At 41.0% G+C, this 13,875-nt stretch overlaps 1 pseudogene; it reads right to left on the bottom strand.

Annotated features, from left to right (window-relative positions):
- Nucleotides 1-12,122: 12,122 nt before the first annotated feature.
- Nucleotides 12,123-13,552, bottom strand: LOC105473483 (adenosylhomocysteinase pseudogene; annotated as a pseudogene).
- Between the last annotated feature and the right edge of the window lie 323 nt (nucleotides 13,553-13,875).

Here is a 13,875-nt window from a genome sequence, read left to right as displayed (position 1 = left end):
TGGGAATGCCCCAGTTGGTTGCAGGGCCTGAGGCTGTCCTCTCCTCTCGTTTCCCGACAGTGGTTGCCCATTTTTATCAAATTTAGAACGACATTGATGACCCCAATGTTTTCTCTTTTTACATCTTGGACATAGGCCAGGTGGCTCTTTATCTGTTGTTGTAGTAGCTTCAGTAGTTACATTTTGTTTATCTGAGACTAGGCAATTCTTTTTTAGATGACCAATTTGACCACAATTGTAACATTTTCCCCCAAATATTCTAACTTGTCCTCCTAAAGCAACTCCTGTGATTGCTTGAGCCATAAGCATAGCTTTATGCATAGCTCCTCCAATTCCATCGCAGGCTTTAACGTACTCTGAGATGGAACCCTTCCTATTAAAGGCTTAATGGCTGACTGACAATCAGGATTGGCTTTTTCATATGCCATCAACTCCACTATGACCTTACGGGCATTCTCATTGGTAATTGACTTTTGAGCAGCATCTTGAAGTCTTGCTACAAAATCAGGGTAGGGCTCTTTAGAGCCTTGTCTTATTGTATTCAAGGAGGGGCAGGTGGTTCCTGGGTCTTGGATTTTCTCCCAGGCCCTAAGGCAGGTAGCCCTAATTTACTCAATGGCCTCATTTGGCATTATTACTTGTTGGCTAGCAGTGCTCCAATTTTGACCTATTCCTAATAGTTGATCTGCGTCTATGTTAATTGGAGGATTGGCAGTCCTACTTCTTCGGACCTGTTCTTGTGCCTCATCAATCCACCAAGTCTTAAATTGTAAAGATTGAGAGGGTGAGAGTGATGATTTTGCCAGAATCTCCCAATCATAAGGAATGAGTCTATGTCCATGAGCGATGGAATCTAATAATGTTCTCATGTAAGGAGAGCTGGGTCCATACTGTTTTACTCCCTCTTTCATTTCTTTTAGCTTTTTTATAGAAAAGGACTCATATCTGGCTTCAGCTATGGGAGGCTCTCCCTCATGGGCCCCTTCTCCAGGTGGTCTTGAGTCTAATATTACCAGGAATTGCCATGCTTCAATATCTCCTTGTTTTCTTGCCTTACACTACCCTGTGTACTAGGCGGTGCTGTAGGATTAAGTCTCATGGTGAGCGGCTGAGGATATGGCACCCTGTGCTGTGGCGCTGGAAATGTTCCTGGCTGTCCATATGGATTTTCTGGGGGCAGCCGATACTGAAGTTCGGCTGGCGGCCAGTATTGATAGGCTACTGGTGGCTGGGTCTTATTTTCTTCCGGCTGATATTGTGGACACTGTATTTGGATTGTCATTGCCATGACAGAGACTCTATCTTTTTCTATTTGATCTTCTTTTGGAGTTTGTACTTGACCTGCATTTGAGGTTGTAAAGTTACAGGCATCTGAGCTGCTGTAAGAGGAGTTGGCCATCGTGGTTTAGACTCTGATGGCTCTGCTAATTCTGGACCTCTCTCTTCTAATTTTAATGTTTCAAGATATATCACTTCCTGTAATTGATTATCGTCAACATTTTGCGTTGACCGAGCCATTACCGGCTCTGCTACACATTTACAGTGTGAACTTTCCGTTCCTTTCCGGGATTCTATCCCTGCCTCTTTTTCACAATCTACTACACAGCTTTCAGGGACATCAGAAACTGAAACGCTATCTTCTTCTGTTTGAAACAGTTCTAAAGCTACTTTAATAATGACCCAATCATTCCATACTGTGAGTGGGATGATTTTAGCTTCCCTACTTGCTTGTTTTAATTCTTTGCCAATTTTTTCCCAGTCTTTTAGATCTAAAGTTCCCTGTTCTGGAAACCATGGGCAAAACTGTTCTATTGTTTGAAATAACGTAATTAGATTTTTGGTGGAGACTTTAACTCCCCCTCTTTTTAAGTGAATTTTAATAAAGCTGCGATAAAGAGGCATATTTACTTTTAGTTTGCCCCATTATTACCCTAGGTTCTTCCTAGAGCACAAGCTTACCACAAGGCTGACTGTAGACGTACTCGGGAGTCTCTCGTCGACTTGTCCTCAATGACCACGCTCGAGCGTACCTTCACCTTAGAGAAAAGCACCCACGTTGGGCACCAGATGAAGGGGTGGCCTGCCCCTCCACACCTGTGGGTGTTTCTCGTTAGGTGGAACGAGAGACTTGAGAAAAGAAATGAGACACAGAGACAAAGTATAGAGAAAGAAAAAGTGGGCCCAGGGGACTGGCGCTCGGCATACCGAGGACCCACGCCAGCACTGGTCTCTGAGTTCCCTTAGTATTTATTGATAATTATCTTTACCATCTTAAAGAAAAGGAAGTGGCAGGATAATAGGATCATTGTAGGGAGAAAGTCAGCAGTAAGACATATGAATAAAGTTCTCTGTGACATGAATAAGTTTAAGGAAAAGTGCTGTGCCTTGATATGCATATGCAAACATCTCCATAAACCTTTTTACTGCATAAAGAGCAGCATTGCACTAGCAAGTCCCGCCTTTCGCCCTAAGGCGGATTTCTCCTTTCTCAGTAAACAGAACATACAATCGGGTTTTATACCGAGATGTTCCATTGCCCAGGGACGGGCAGGAGACAGATGCTTTTCTCTATCTCAGCTGCCAACAACCGCCAAGAGGCCTTCTTTCCTCTTGTACTAGTCCTCCTCAGCACAGACCCTTCACGGGTGTCAGGCTGGGGGACGTTCAGATCTTTCCCTTCCCATGAGGCCATATTTCAGACCATCACATGGGGAGAAGCCTTGGACAATACCTAGCTTTCCTAGGCAGAGGTCCCTGCGACTTTTGGCAGTGTGCGTATCCCTGGGTACTTGAGATTAAGAGAATGGTGATGACTTTTAACCAGCAAGCTGCCTTCAGGCACTTATTTAACAAAGCACACCCTGCACAGCCCAAAATCCTTTAAACCTTGAGTCACCATAGCACGTGTCTCCAGCAAGGACAAGGTTGGGGGTAGGGTCACAGATTAACAGCGTCTCAAATAAGAACAAAATGGAGTCTCTTATGTCTACTTCTTTCTATATAGACACAGTAACAGTCTGATCTATCTTTCTTTTCCCCACAATATTTAATGTGAGAAGCCTGGCAAGAGCTATTAGGCAAGAAAAAGAAATATAAGACATCCAAATTGGAAAAGAGGTAAAACTACCTCTGTTTGCTGACAGTATGCTCTCATATTTAGAAAATTCTAAAGATACCACAAAATTACAACTAATTTCAGCAAAATTACAAGACACAAAGTCAACACATAAAAGTCATTTGAGTTTTTATGCACTAACAGTGACCAATCAGAAAAGGAAATTAAAAATACATACCATATACTGTAACATGAAAAAGGATAAAATACTTAGGACATGAAAGACTTGTATACTGAAAACTACAAAACATTGTAAAGAAATCAAAGAAGATTCAGATAAGTGGATTAAGAGCCCATGCTCGGCCGGGCACGGTGGCTCAAGCCTGTAATCCCAGCACTTTGGGAGGCCGAGACCGGCGGATCACGAGGTCAGGAGATCGAGACCATCCTGGCGAACACGGTGAAACCCCGTCTCTACTAAAAATACAAAAAACTAGCCGGGCGAGGTGGCAGGTGCCTGTAGTCCCAGCTACTCCGGAGGCTGAGGCAGGAGAATGGCGTAAACCCGGGAGGCGGAGCTTGCAGTGAGCTGAGATCCAGCCACTGCACTCCAGCCCGGGCTACAGAGCAAGACTCCCTCTCAAAAAAAAAAAAAAAAAAAAAAAAGAGCCCATGCTCATGGCTTGGAAGACTTAATATTGTTAAAATATCCATACTACCTAAAGCAATCTACAGATTCAATGCAATATCTATCAACATTCCAATTCATTTTTTACAGAAAATAGAAAAAGCTCTAAATTGTATATGGATCCTCAAGGGACCTCAAATAGGCAAAACAATCTTAAAAAAGGACTGAGTAGAAGGCCTACACTTAAATGATTTCAAAACATACCACAAAAACTGCAATTAAGATGATGTGGGCCAGGCGCGGTGGCTCAAGCCTGTAATCCCAGCACTTTGGGAGGCCGAGACGGGCGGATCACGAGGCCAGGAGATCGAGACCAGCCTGGCTAACACGGTGAAACCCCGTCTCTACTAAAAATACAAAAACTTAGCCGGGCGTGATGGCGGGCGCCTATAGTCCCAGCTACTTGGGAGGCTGAGGCAGGAGAATGGCGTGAACCCGGGAGGCAGAGCTTGCAGTGAGCTGAGATCCGGCCACTGCACTCCAGCCTGGGCGACAGAGCAAGACTCCGTCTCAAAAAAAAAAAAAAAAAAAAAAAAAAAGATGATGTGATGATGGCATAAAAATAAATATATAAACCAATGGAACAAGTTAGCCGAGAGATAAGTATTTGTACATATGGCCACATGAACTTTGACTGTATCTATGACACTTTTCCACAATAGGGAAAGGAGTATCTCCACTAAATGGCGTTGGGGAAACTGGATGCAAAAGCGTGATGTTGGATCCTTACCCTGTACCACATACAAAAATTTAAAAGGATGGATCAAAGACTGAACTCTTAAGACTTGCAAATATAAAACTCCTAGAAACTATAAAACTAGAAAATTATGGGAGGAAGTCTTCAGAACATTGGATTTGGCAATGATTTCTTGAATACAACACCAAAAACAGGCAACAAAAGCAGTAATTGATAAATGGAACTACATCAAACTTAAATGCTTTAGCACATTAAAGGAAACAGTGAAAGGCAACCTATAGAATGGGAGAAAATAATTGCAAATCATGTACCTGATAAGGGGTTAGTATCCAGAATATATAAGGAACTTACAACTCAGCGACCAAAAAAAAAAAAAAAAAAAGTTAAAAATGGATAAAGGACCTGAACAGACATTTCTCCAGAGGTGATATGCAAATAGCCAATAAATGCACAGAATGATGCTCAATATCACAAATCATTAAAGAAATGGAAATCAAAACCACAACAAGGTATTACCTCATACATATCATTATGGCCACTATCAAAAGAACAGGAGTAATATATGTTTGAGAGGATGTGGAGAAGTTGTAACCCTTATGCATTGATGGTGGTAATGTACAGCCACTGTGGGAAACAGTATGGAGGTTCCTCAAAAAATTAGAAAAACCATATTATCTAGTAATTTCACCTCTGGGTATACATGCAAAATAATTGAAAGCAAGGTCTCTAAATTATACTTGCACACCCATGTTTATTATGGCATTATTCACAATAGCCAAGAAGTGGAAGCAACCCTAATGTCCATTAACAGATGAATGGATAAGGAAAGTGTGGTATATTTATACAATGTAATACTATGTACCCTTAAAAAGAAATTCTGTCATATGCTACAACATGAGTTATCCTCAAGGACATGATGTCAAGTGAAGTAAGGCATTCATAACAGGACAAATACTATATGATTCCACTCATATAGAATAGTTAGAGTGGTCAGAAATCACAGAAACAGTGTAGAAAGGTGGTTTTTAAGGGCTGTGGGTGGGGGAAGAGGGCTTAGTGTTTTGTGGATATAGAGTTTCGGTTTTGCAAGATGAAACATTCTAGAGATCTGTTGCACAATAATTTGAATATATTTAACACTATCAGAATTAATCATTTTAAGTAAAAAATGATTAAGATAGTAAAGGTAACATGTGTTTTCTTTTTTACTACAATAATAATAGTAATAAGTGTATTGTAAAGAAGAGCTGTGAATCTGGCCATGGAGTCATGCGCTTGTAGTCCATGCTACACAGGACGCTGAGGAGGAAGGGTTTCTTGAGCCCAGGAGTTCAAGTCCAGCCTGGGCAACATAGCAAGACCTCATCTCTAATTTTTAAAAATTGAAAAGAGAAATGGGAAAGTAACTAGAAGGGAATGTTATTATTAAGCAGTGGGTGTTTGGAATTTGCACAAGCCAAGTGTCATGATGATAGATTCAGAACAGTCAAGCCACATTTGGAAGGCCACCTTCCACTTCTTGCCTTTCTTTATATAAAGTTGAAGCCTCAAGAAGTACACATTTTTACAAAATAGTCACCTCCAATGAGCTACTCCTTGTGGGGAGTAGTGGGAGTGTAAGAAAGGTATGGAACAGTGAATACGTTGAGGCCTCCAGAGTCTTCAATGGAAAACATTGTCTCCATATGGGACTGGGAGGGCATCATGGACTTTTAGCACAACTTGGTTATGTTTACTTACAGGTAGCCTCTGTTTCTAAGAATGCAAAAACTTTGCAAGGACACAAATGATCTCACAATAGTGCAAACACCTTCCATATTGCAGTCATATGCTATGGAGAAGTTTAGTTGCCTCCGTATATGAAAATTCTTCTTATATATATTTATTCAGGATTTTTGTGGGTTAATAGATGGAATAGAAACCCATTCCTTTTAGGGCAATCATGTAGACAATTCTAATCTCATAATGCTGCAAATGTGGCGAATCATTGACACTAGTAACTTGATGACATCTTGGATCCAAAGTTTGATCTTGTAGAAATGAACCAAAGCAACAAGAGACAGGTAAAACACACTGTATAAGTTTCTTAGTGCGGTCATAACAAAGTACCACAAAACAATAGATACTCATTGTCTCTTCAGTTCTGGGACCTAGAAGTTCAAAATCAAGGTGTAAACAGATCTATGCTTCCTCTGGAAACTCCAGAGAAGTCCTTCCTTACCTCTTCCCAGCTTTTGGTTTACTGGCAATATTTGGCCTTGTTTGCAGTTGCATAACTCCAGTCTTTGCCTTAGTCATAACATGTCATTTTCCATGTGTGTCTCTGATCTCCCTTGACTGTCTTCTTATAAGGATACCATTAAGATTGGATCAGGAGCCTACTCTCTTCCAGTATGACCTCATATTAACCAATTACATCTGCAATGACCCTAATTCCAGATGAGGTCACATTCTGAGGTACTAAGAGTTAGAACTTCAACATATCTTTTACTTACATGGGAACCCGATTCAACCCATAACACCAAGCAAAACTGGATACCAGATGAAGATCCTCAAATGTAAAAATAGTTAAGTAGTGTTGACAGGTGGTGTGAATGGACTGTTGGCATAGTGGGCTGGGGAGGGATCGTAGCAGCTCCTAGAAAGAACAAATGAGGATATATGATCTGAGATATTGCCATTGCACTGGTACATAAGGATACTAGAGGAAAATAAATGTGAAAAGAGCAGTCAAACATGGCATCAGACAAAATTAACCAGAAAAACACAGTATAGAGAAGATGGAAAGTACCAAATACCAGTATCACCCATCTACCCAGAAAAAAGGAGCCCCTGCTCTGGGTTCCACACTTCAGAGGGACCCATATATCACAAGCACATGTATTTACTAAAGAACACATAGGCAGCTCTGTACTTTTGGATTTGATGCTCAGTGTCAGCACAGCATGAATAATAGTTCTAAATTTTTGTGAACAATGCCATTGGATCCTCAGAGAAATGCTTCTCCAAATCCTTTGCCCAGTATCTTTAAAACAATGGGTAACTCTGCCCAACTTTTATTCGGGTTTATGGATTGACTGCTACTGGCACTGCTGCATAGATCAGCGAGGACTGGAGTGTCAGAAGTTTCAGGAAGCGGAAATGGCAACCTGTCATATTTTGCCTCAACATAAATGCAAAAGATTTTTGCATAATACAGTATCGTTTTCCACTAAGTGCCCTACTGATTTTATTGCTTCTCTTTGTGTTCAAAGTGTACACATTTTTTACCCCTTTGTGGAAATTTGGTACACTTTGAATAAAATGTTTCTTTTGTAATCATCTAGATGATTTCTGCCAATGCAACAGAAATTATGTGAAAACAGTATAACATTTGTTGTGATATATTGTGATTGTGCTAAAATGAAGGCAAAAAAATAACAAATATAATTTATGAAATGCATGTGTTTATTTTTTATGCAAACATTGCTTATCCATGAACAGAACACCTAGACATGTGCAGTAATAATTAAATTTAGTTCTCTTTTATATTGACTGCATTTCAATCATATAAAAACCATCTCTCTGCATATTTTAATCTCATAAAGGTATATTGGCCCAAGTAAGAGAGCAGGATGTGGTTTATTTAATAGCTCCAAAGCTTGATTTATAACCTTTACATTTAGACATGTGGCTGGGGGTTCCGTTTTTACTCTTGCCCCAGGCCCTGCAAATGTAAAGAGTGGGGCCGCCAAACATTTTTACTATGAATTGAAATCAGTAGACAATGAGACACCTACTGCTGTTGTAAAAGAACACAATGCAAAAGTACAACATATATGGTCAGATAATTGAAGGAGATGAAATAAGAAATGACAGATGGAGGGAGGAAATAAAAGAAAAAAGGAAAACCATCATAGAAATGAAAATAGTTTTTTTTTTTTTTTTTTGAGATGGAGTCTCGCTCTATCACCCAGGCTGGAGTGCAGTGGAGCCATCTTGGCTCACTACAGGTGTGCCACTATGCCTGGCTAATTTTTTTTTCTATTTTTAGTAGAGATGGGGTTTTGCCATGTTAGCCTGGGTGGTCTCAAACTCCTGGCCTCAAGTGATCTGACCATCTCAGCCTCCCAAAGTGCTTAGATTACAGGTGTGAACCACCGTGCCTGGCCTAAAAACGGTATTGAAAGAAAAGTGAGTCAATTTTTTGTTTTTGAGGTGGAGGGTCTTACTACATTCACCAGGCTGGTTTCCATTTCCTGGCCTCAGGTAATCCTCGCACCTCAGCGTCCTAAATCCCTTTTTAAAAAGCAGTAGTTCTTAAACCTTTTTTAAAAAGTAAGCTGAGCACCATTGAGTTACAGAAATATAAGAAGGTAGGCAAAGGAAATTTAACAGTCACAATTAAAATTCTTAGTAGAAAATCCAAATGTAATTTTGCAAACTGAAGGCTCAAATGTATACATTGAAAAGGTGCACTATAATAGGAAATATTGACCCAGAATGGTTGCCACAAAGAGAGCTCTGTTTCAAGCTATGGTAAAATTGATGGTTTAGGCTTCCTCTCTCACTGAAGACAACCAGAAAAGCTGGAGAAAATATATCTGCCTGAAGCCTCAGAAAGCAAGTAATGCATGAGGAATTGTGGGGTTAGTATCTAGGAAAGGAGAGAACCCCAAAGAGTCTGGTATTTGAGGCCACCTCTTCCTGCCAATTCTGAAGGAGGCCAAGAGGTCTAGAAGCTCAATAGGGGTTTCAACAGATGCATGGTGCTGAAGGAACAAAAATTGAAGATGAAGGCTGCTAAGAGAAGGTGTACACCTCAGGTTTTCATTTGGAACCCCAAAAGACTCATTTAGCTTCAGATTGTCTCAATCCTTGTTGGTTTATGGGAATTAAGAGGAACTGCTAGTGACATTGTTCTACTTGCCTACCAAAAGCAGAAGTAAGTTATCTGGAGAAGATTAACATCATACAGAGTTTCAAACTATCTATAGTTCTTCAAATGCTATTCTGACACTCAATAAAAAATTATTGGATTTACCAGAAGACAAAACATGGATAAAAGCCAAGAGAAACAATGAACAATGGAAACATATCTATGAGGGATCTAATGATGTAAGCCAGGGATCAGCAGAATGTGGCCCATAAGCCAAATCCAGCCCCCTGCTAATTTTTGAAAATAAAGGTTTATTCTCTATGAGTGTTTTTACACTCTGACAGCAGAGTAAGTAACCTAAAATATTTACCACCACAAAGCCTAAAATATTTATCATCTGGCCCTTTACAAAAAAAGTTTGTTGATTCCCTGATTTAAGCATTTCCTGCAATAAGATATCAAAAGAATAGCAAATTTTTAAAAAATTAAAGAAAATTGTAGAGATAACAGGAGAAATTAGTGAAGTGGTAAACCGAGATTCAACATAGTGAACCATTGGTGTACTTATCCTGCCCCAGATTTTCAAAAGGATTTGATCATAGATGAATCTGTCACATTTTTAAAAATCTATGTATGTCAATAGAGTGAATAAGAATGTTTATATTTGTACATCCATATTCATAGCATTAGGCACAATAGCCAAAACGTGGAAGAAACCCAAGCGTCCATCCAGGGATGAAGGGTTCACAAAATGTGGTAAAGCATCTACAATCAAATGGAATACTATCCAACCTTAAAAAGGAAGGAAAATCTGACACATGTTACAACATGGAATAATCTTGAGGACATTCTGCTTAGTGAAATGGCAGTCTCAAAAAGACAAATAACTGTATGATTCCATTTCAATTAGAGTAGTCGAAATCATAGGAAGTAGAATGGTGGTTGCCAGGTGCTGGGGATGGGGAGGGAAGAATTGAAAATTATTGTTTAATGGGTAGAGTTTCAGTTTTACAAAATAAAAAGAGTTCTGGAGATGGATGGTCGTGATGGATGCACAACATTATGAATGCATTTAATGCCGCGGTATTGTACAATATGTTAAGATGGTAAATTTTATGTTTTGTATATTTTACCACAATAAAAAAAAGAAAAACCATGTACCCTTTAGCTATTACCCACCTATCCTCTAACACTCCTCCCACACAGACCTAGACAACCACTAATCTATCTTCTGTCTCTATAATAATTTCCCTATTTTGCGCATTTTACAAGAATGGAATCGTACAATATGTGGTCTCTTGTGACTGACTTCTTTGACTTAGCATACTTTTTTCAAGGTTTATGCTTGTGGTAGCCTGTATCAGTACTTGTACTGATGAGTACAAATATCAGAATTGAGTAATTTTGGTGGGGTTTTTTTGTCTGTTTTGTTTTGTTTTTGACACAGGGCCTCGCTCTGTCATGCAGGCTGGAGTGTAGTGGCACGATCTTGGTTCACTGCAACCTCCGCTTCCCATCTCAAGTGATCTCCCAGCCTCAGCCTCAAGTAACTGGGACCACAGGCATGGGGCACCACGACCGGCTCATTTTTGTATTTTTTTGTACAGATGGGGTTTCACCATGTTTCCCAGGAGGGTCTCAAACTCCTGGGCTCAAGTGATTCGCCTACCTTGACCTTCCAAAGTGCTAGGATTACACACATGAATCACTGCACCCAGCCCTGTACCTTGCTTTTTAATGTTTAAATATATATTGCAAACATACTATATCTGTATATAATTAACTTCCTTAATTTTGTGTATGACTACATATTATCTCATTGTATATATGTGTGACATAATTTATGTAATCAGTTTGCTCTTCAGTGCATGTAGGTTTTTTCCAGTGTTTTCCTGTAATAAATGATGCTGAAGCGGAACCTTATGCGTGTCATTTTACACATGTGAAACTGTAGTGGACAAAATCCTAGAAATGAATTGGCTGAGGAAGTGTGTAGTTTTGACAGATAACAACATAGCCAACATGATCTTGAGGAGACTGAACATTCTTCCACCAGCAATGTATGAAAGTGTCTGTTTCTCTATATCCTTGCTAACATAGGATTTTGTCAAGCCTTTTGATTTTTGCCAATGTAATAGACCAAAAGTAGCATCAGATTACAGTTTAATTCACATTTCTTGTATTATGAATGTCATTAAGCATCCTTTTTTTCCTTTTAGGCACCCAAATTTTTATTTACCAAACTCCTGCTTTATTTTAATATTACAAACACTATATAGACATTATAAACCAAATTACTCTCTTTTTGACTGAGAGTTGTGATAAGAACCATTCTTGTTACAAAATGGTGGCAGGTCTATGCCTGCTTTTATGTTTTTCTGGCCTCTCTCAACCTCAAGCTGTCACTTCCCTGTCCTTTCTTGGTTGTCACTTAACTATTCTAACCCCTGTAAAATGGGGACTAAAAGTACCAACCTCATTGTAAGGAGGTTTAAGGGAAGGCCCAGCACTAAGCCAGGCTCTCAGGAACAGTTCTTCCTTGCCCTTCAGTTCTCCCTTGCCCTTCAATATATATAGCTCTCTCTCACCTGTCATGGGCTGAAGAACCAGTGAACCTATAAACCAAGCACCACGGGCATAAGTCTGTAGGCCAAGTGAAGCACTGGATGGTAAAGTACATTGGCTTTGTGACCCCACTGCCAACTTCAGGCTAAGGAAGGACTAACTTAGCAGTTCCAAGACCACTGAGCTGGTTCCCAATGGATGTCTCCTTCATACCCCCATCATGACCAGGGTTTGAGGAGGTGCCTCTCAGCTTCCCCTGTCACACTTGGAACCATATGAGGGATGCAGTAGAGGTCAAAAACTGAGGAATCAACCTTAGGGAGTCAATGGGGGACACTGCCAAACACATCTCAAGGTTGGTGTCATTTGCTCTTGGGGAGGAAAGCTGGGGCCTGGGTAAGGACAGCAACTGGAAGGTGAAGGGCAGGCCTGCCTTTAAGCAGTAGTAGTGATCAGGCTTGAAGGGCCATCATGGGTCATGCCCAGGTACTGGGCCTGCTTCGTGGTCAGCTTGGTCAGCTTCATGTTCAGCTTGCACAGGCGGGCTTCAGTCACTGCCTCATCCAGCTGGGGCTGGATGTTCACCTTCTCCACAGCATTCTCGTTGAGCTACTTGACATTGATCTCCATGTCAAAGGGTCCAATGTTATTCACTGGCAACATCCTTCATCTGCTCAATGTGCTGGCCAAGGATGATATTGAAAAAGTCTGGTGGTGTCAAAGATGTTGCCATCCTGGCAGGCCTCCTCCATGGTAGTCACCTCATAGCTCTCAGTAGCAGCCTGCAGTGTGTTGAGTGGGTCGATTTTGGTGATGATTATGCAAGCCCCAAAACCTTTCAGGGCCTGGACACAACCATTGCCCACATCACCACAGACCACCACCGCAGCTACCTTGCCAGCAATCATCACATCTGTGGCCCACTTGATATTATCCATGTGGGACTGCTGGCAGACATAGAGGTTTTCAAACCTGCTCTTCTTGATGGAGTCACTGACATTGATGGTGGGCATCCTCATGATCCCGCTGGCCATCATCCTGTGGACCCAGTCATGGTCTCCTCAAAGATGCCTCAGCTGACTGACAGAAGCTGTGGGTACCTGGTGTAAATGAGGTTGGTTGAGGCCACCAGCATCATCCAGAATCATGTTGAGGGGCCTATCTTTGAAATACAGTACCTGCTCGATGCACCACAGGTACTTGTCATCTCTTTCACCCTTCCAGGTGCACACTGGAATGCCAGCCTTGGCTATGGCAGCTGCCACATGGTTCTAGGTGGAGAAGATGTTGCAGCTGGACCACTGCATCTCAGCACTTGAGGTAATGAGGGTTTCAATGAGGACAATGGTCTCCATTGTCATTTTCAGGCAGCTAGTGATGTGAGTGCCTTTCAGTGGCTTGGAGCCAGGAACAACTTCCTCATGTACATCAGGCCCACCACATCAGCCTCCACAATGTCCAGGGCCTTGTGTCCCCAGGCGTCCAGGCTGATGTCAGTGACTGTGTCGGGCAGTTTGTCAGACATGCTGGTGGTGCTTGTGCATGGAATGATGGACACAGGCGAAGGGGGCTGGGACTCTGACATGGGGCGCGCAGTGCTGGGCAGGCCTAGCAACTTTTTATATGCTTAAAATCCATATGCATTTCCTTTTTTGAGTCATGTGTCTGTTTGTTACTCATTTTTTCATAGGGTGGTTGTTTTGTTTTTGTTTTTTTTCTTATCAATTTATATTTGCTCTTCCTTCATGGGCAACATAGCAAGACCTCATCTCTCTCCAAAAAAAAAAAAAAAAAAAAAGGAGCCAGGCATGGTGGTACATGCCTGTAGTCCTAGCTACTTGGGTAAGTGAGGCAAAAGGATTGCTTGAGCCCAAGAGGTTGAGGCTGCAGTGAGCCATGATCACATCACTGCACTCCAGCCTGAATGATATGAGACCCTGTCTTGAAATAAAATAAAATTGAATTTAAAAAAATTAGAAGTAATTATGTATGTATATTACTGGATACTAATT

This window comes from Macaca nemestrina, chromosome 10, assembly GCF_043159975.1.
Source record: "Macaca nemestrina isolate mMacNem1 chromosome 10, mMacNem.hap1, whole genome shotgun sequence".
Lineage (NCBI taxonomy): Eukaryota > Metazoa > Chordata > Mammalia > Primates > Cercopithecidae > Macaca > Macaca nemestrina.
Note: the sequence above shows the minus strand (reverse complement) of the source record. Positions and strands in the feature narration are given on the sequence as shown.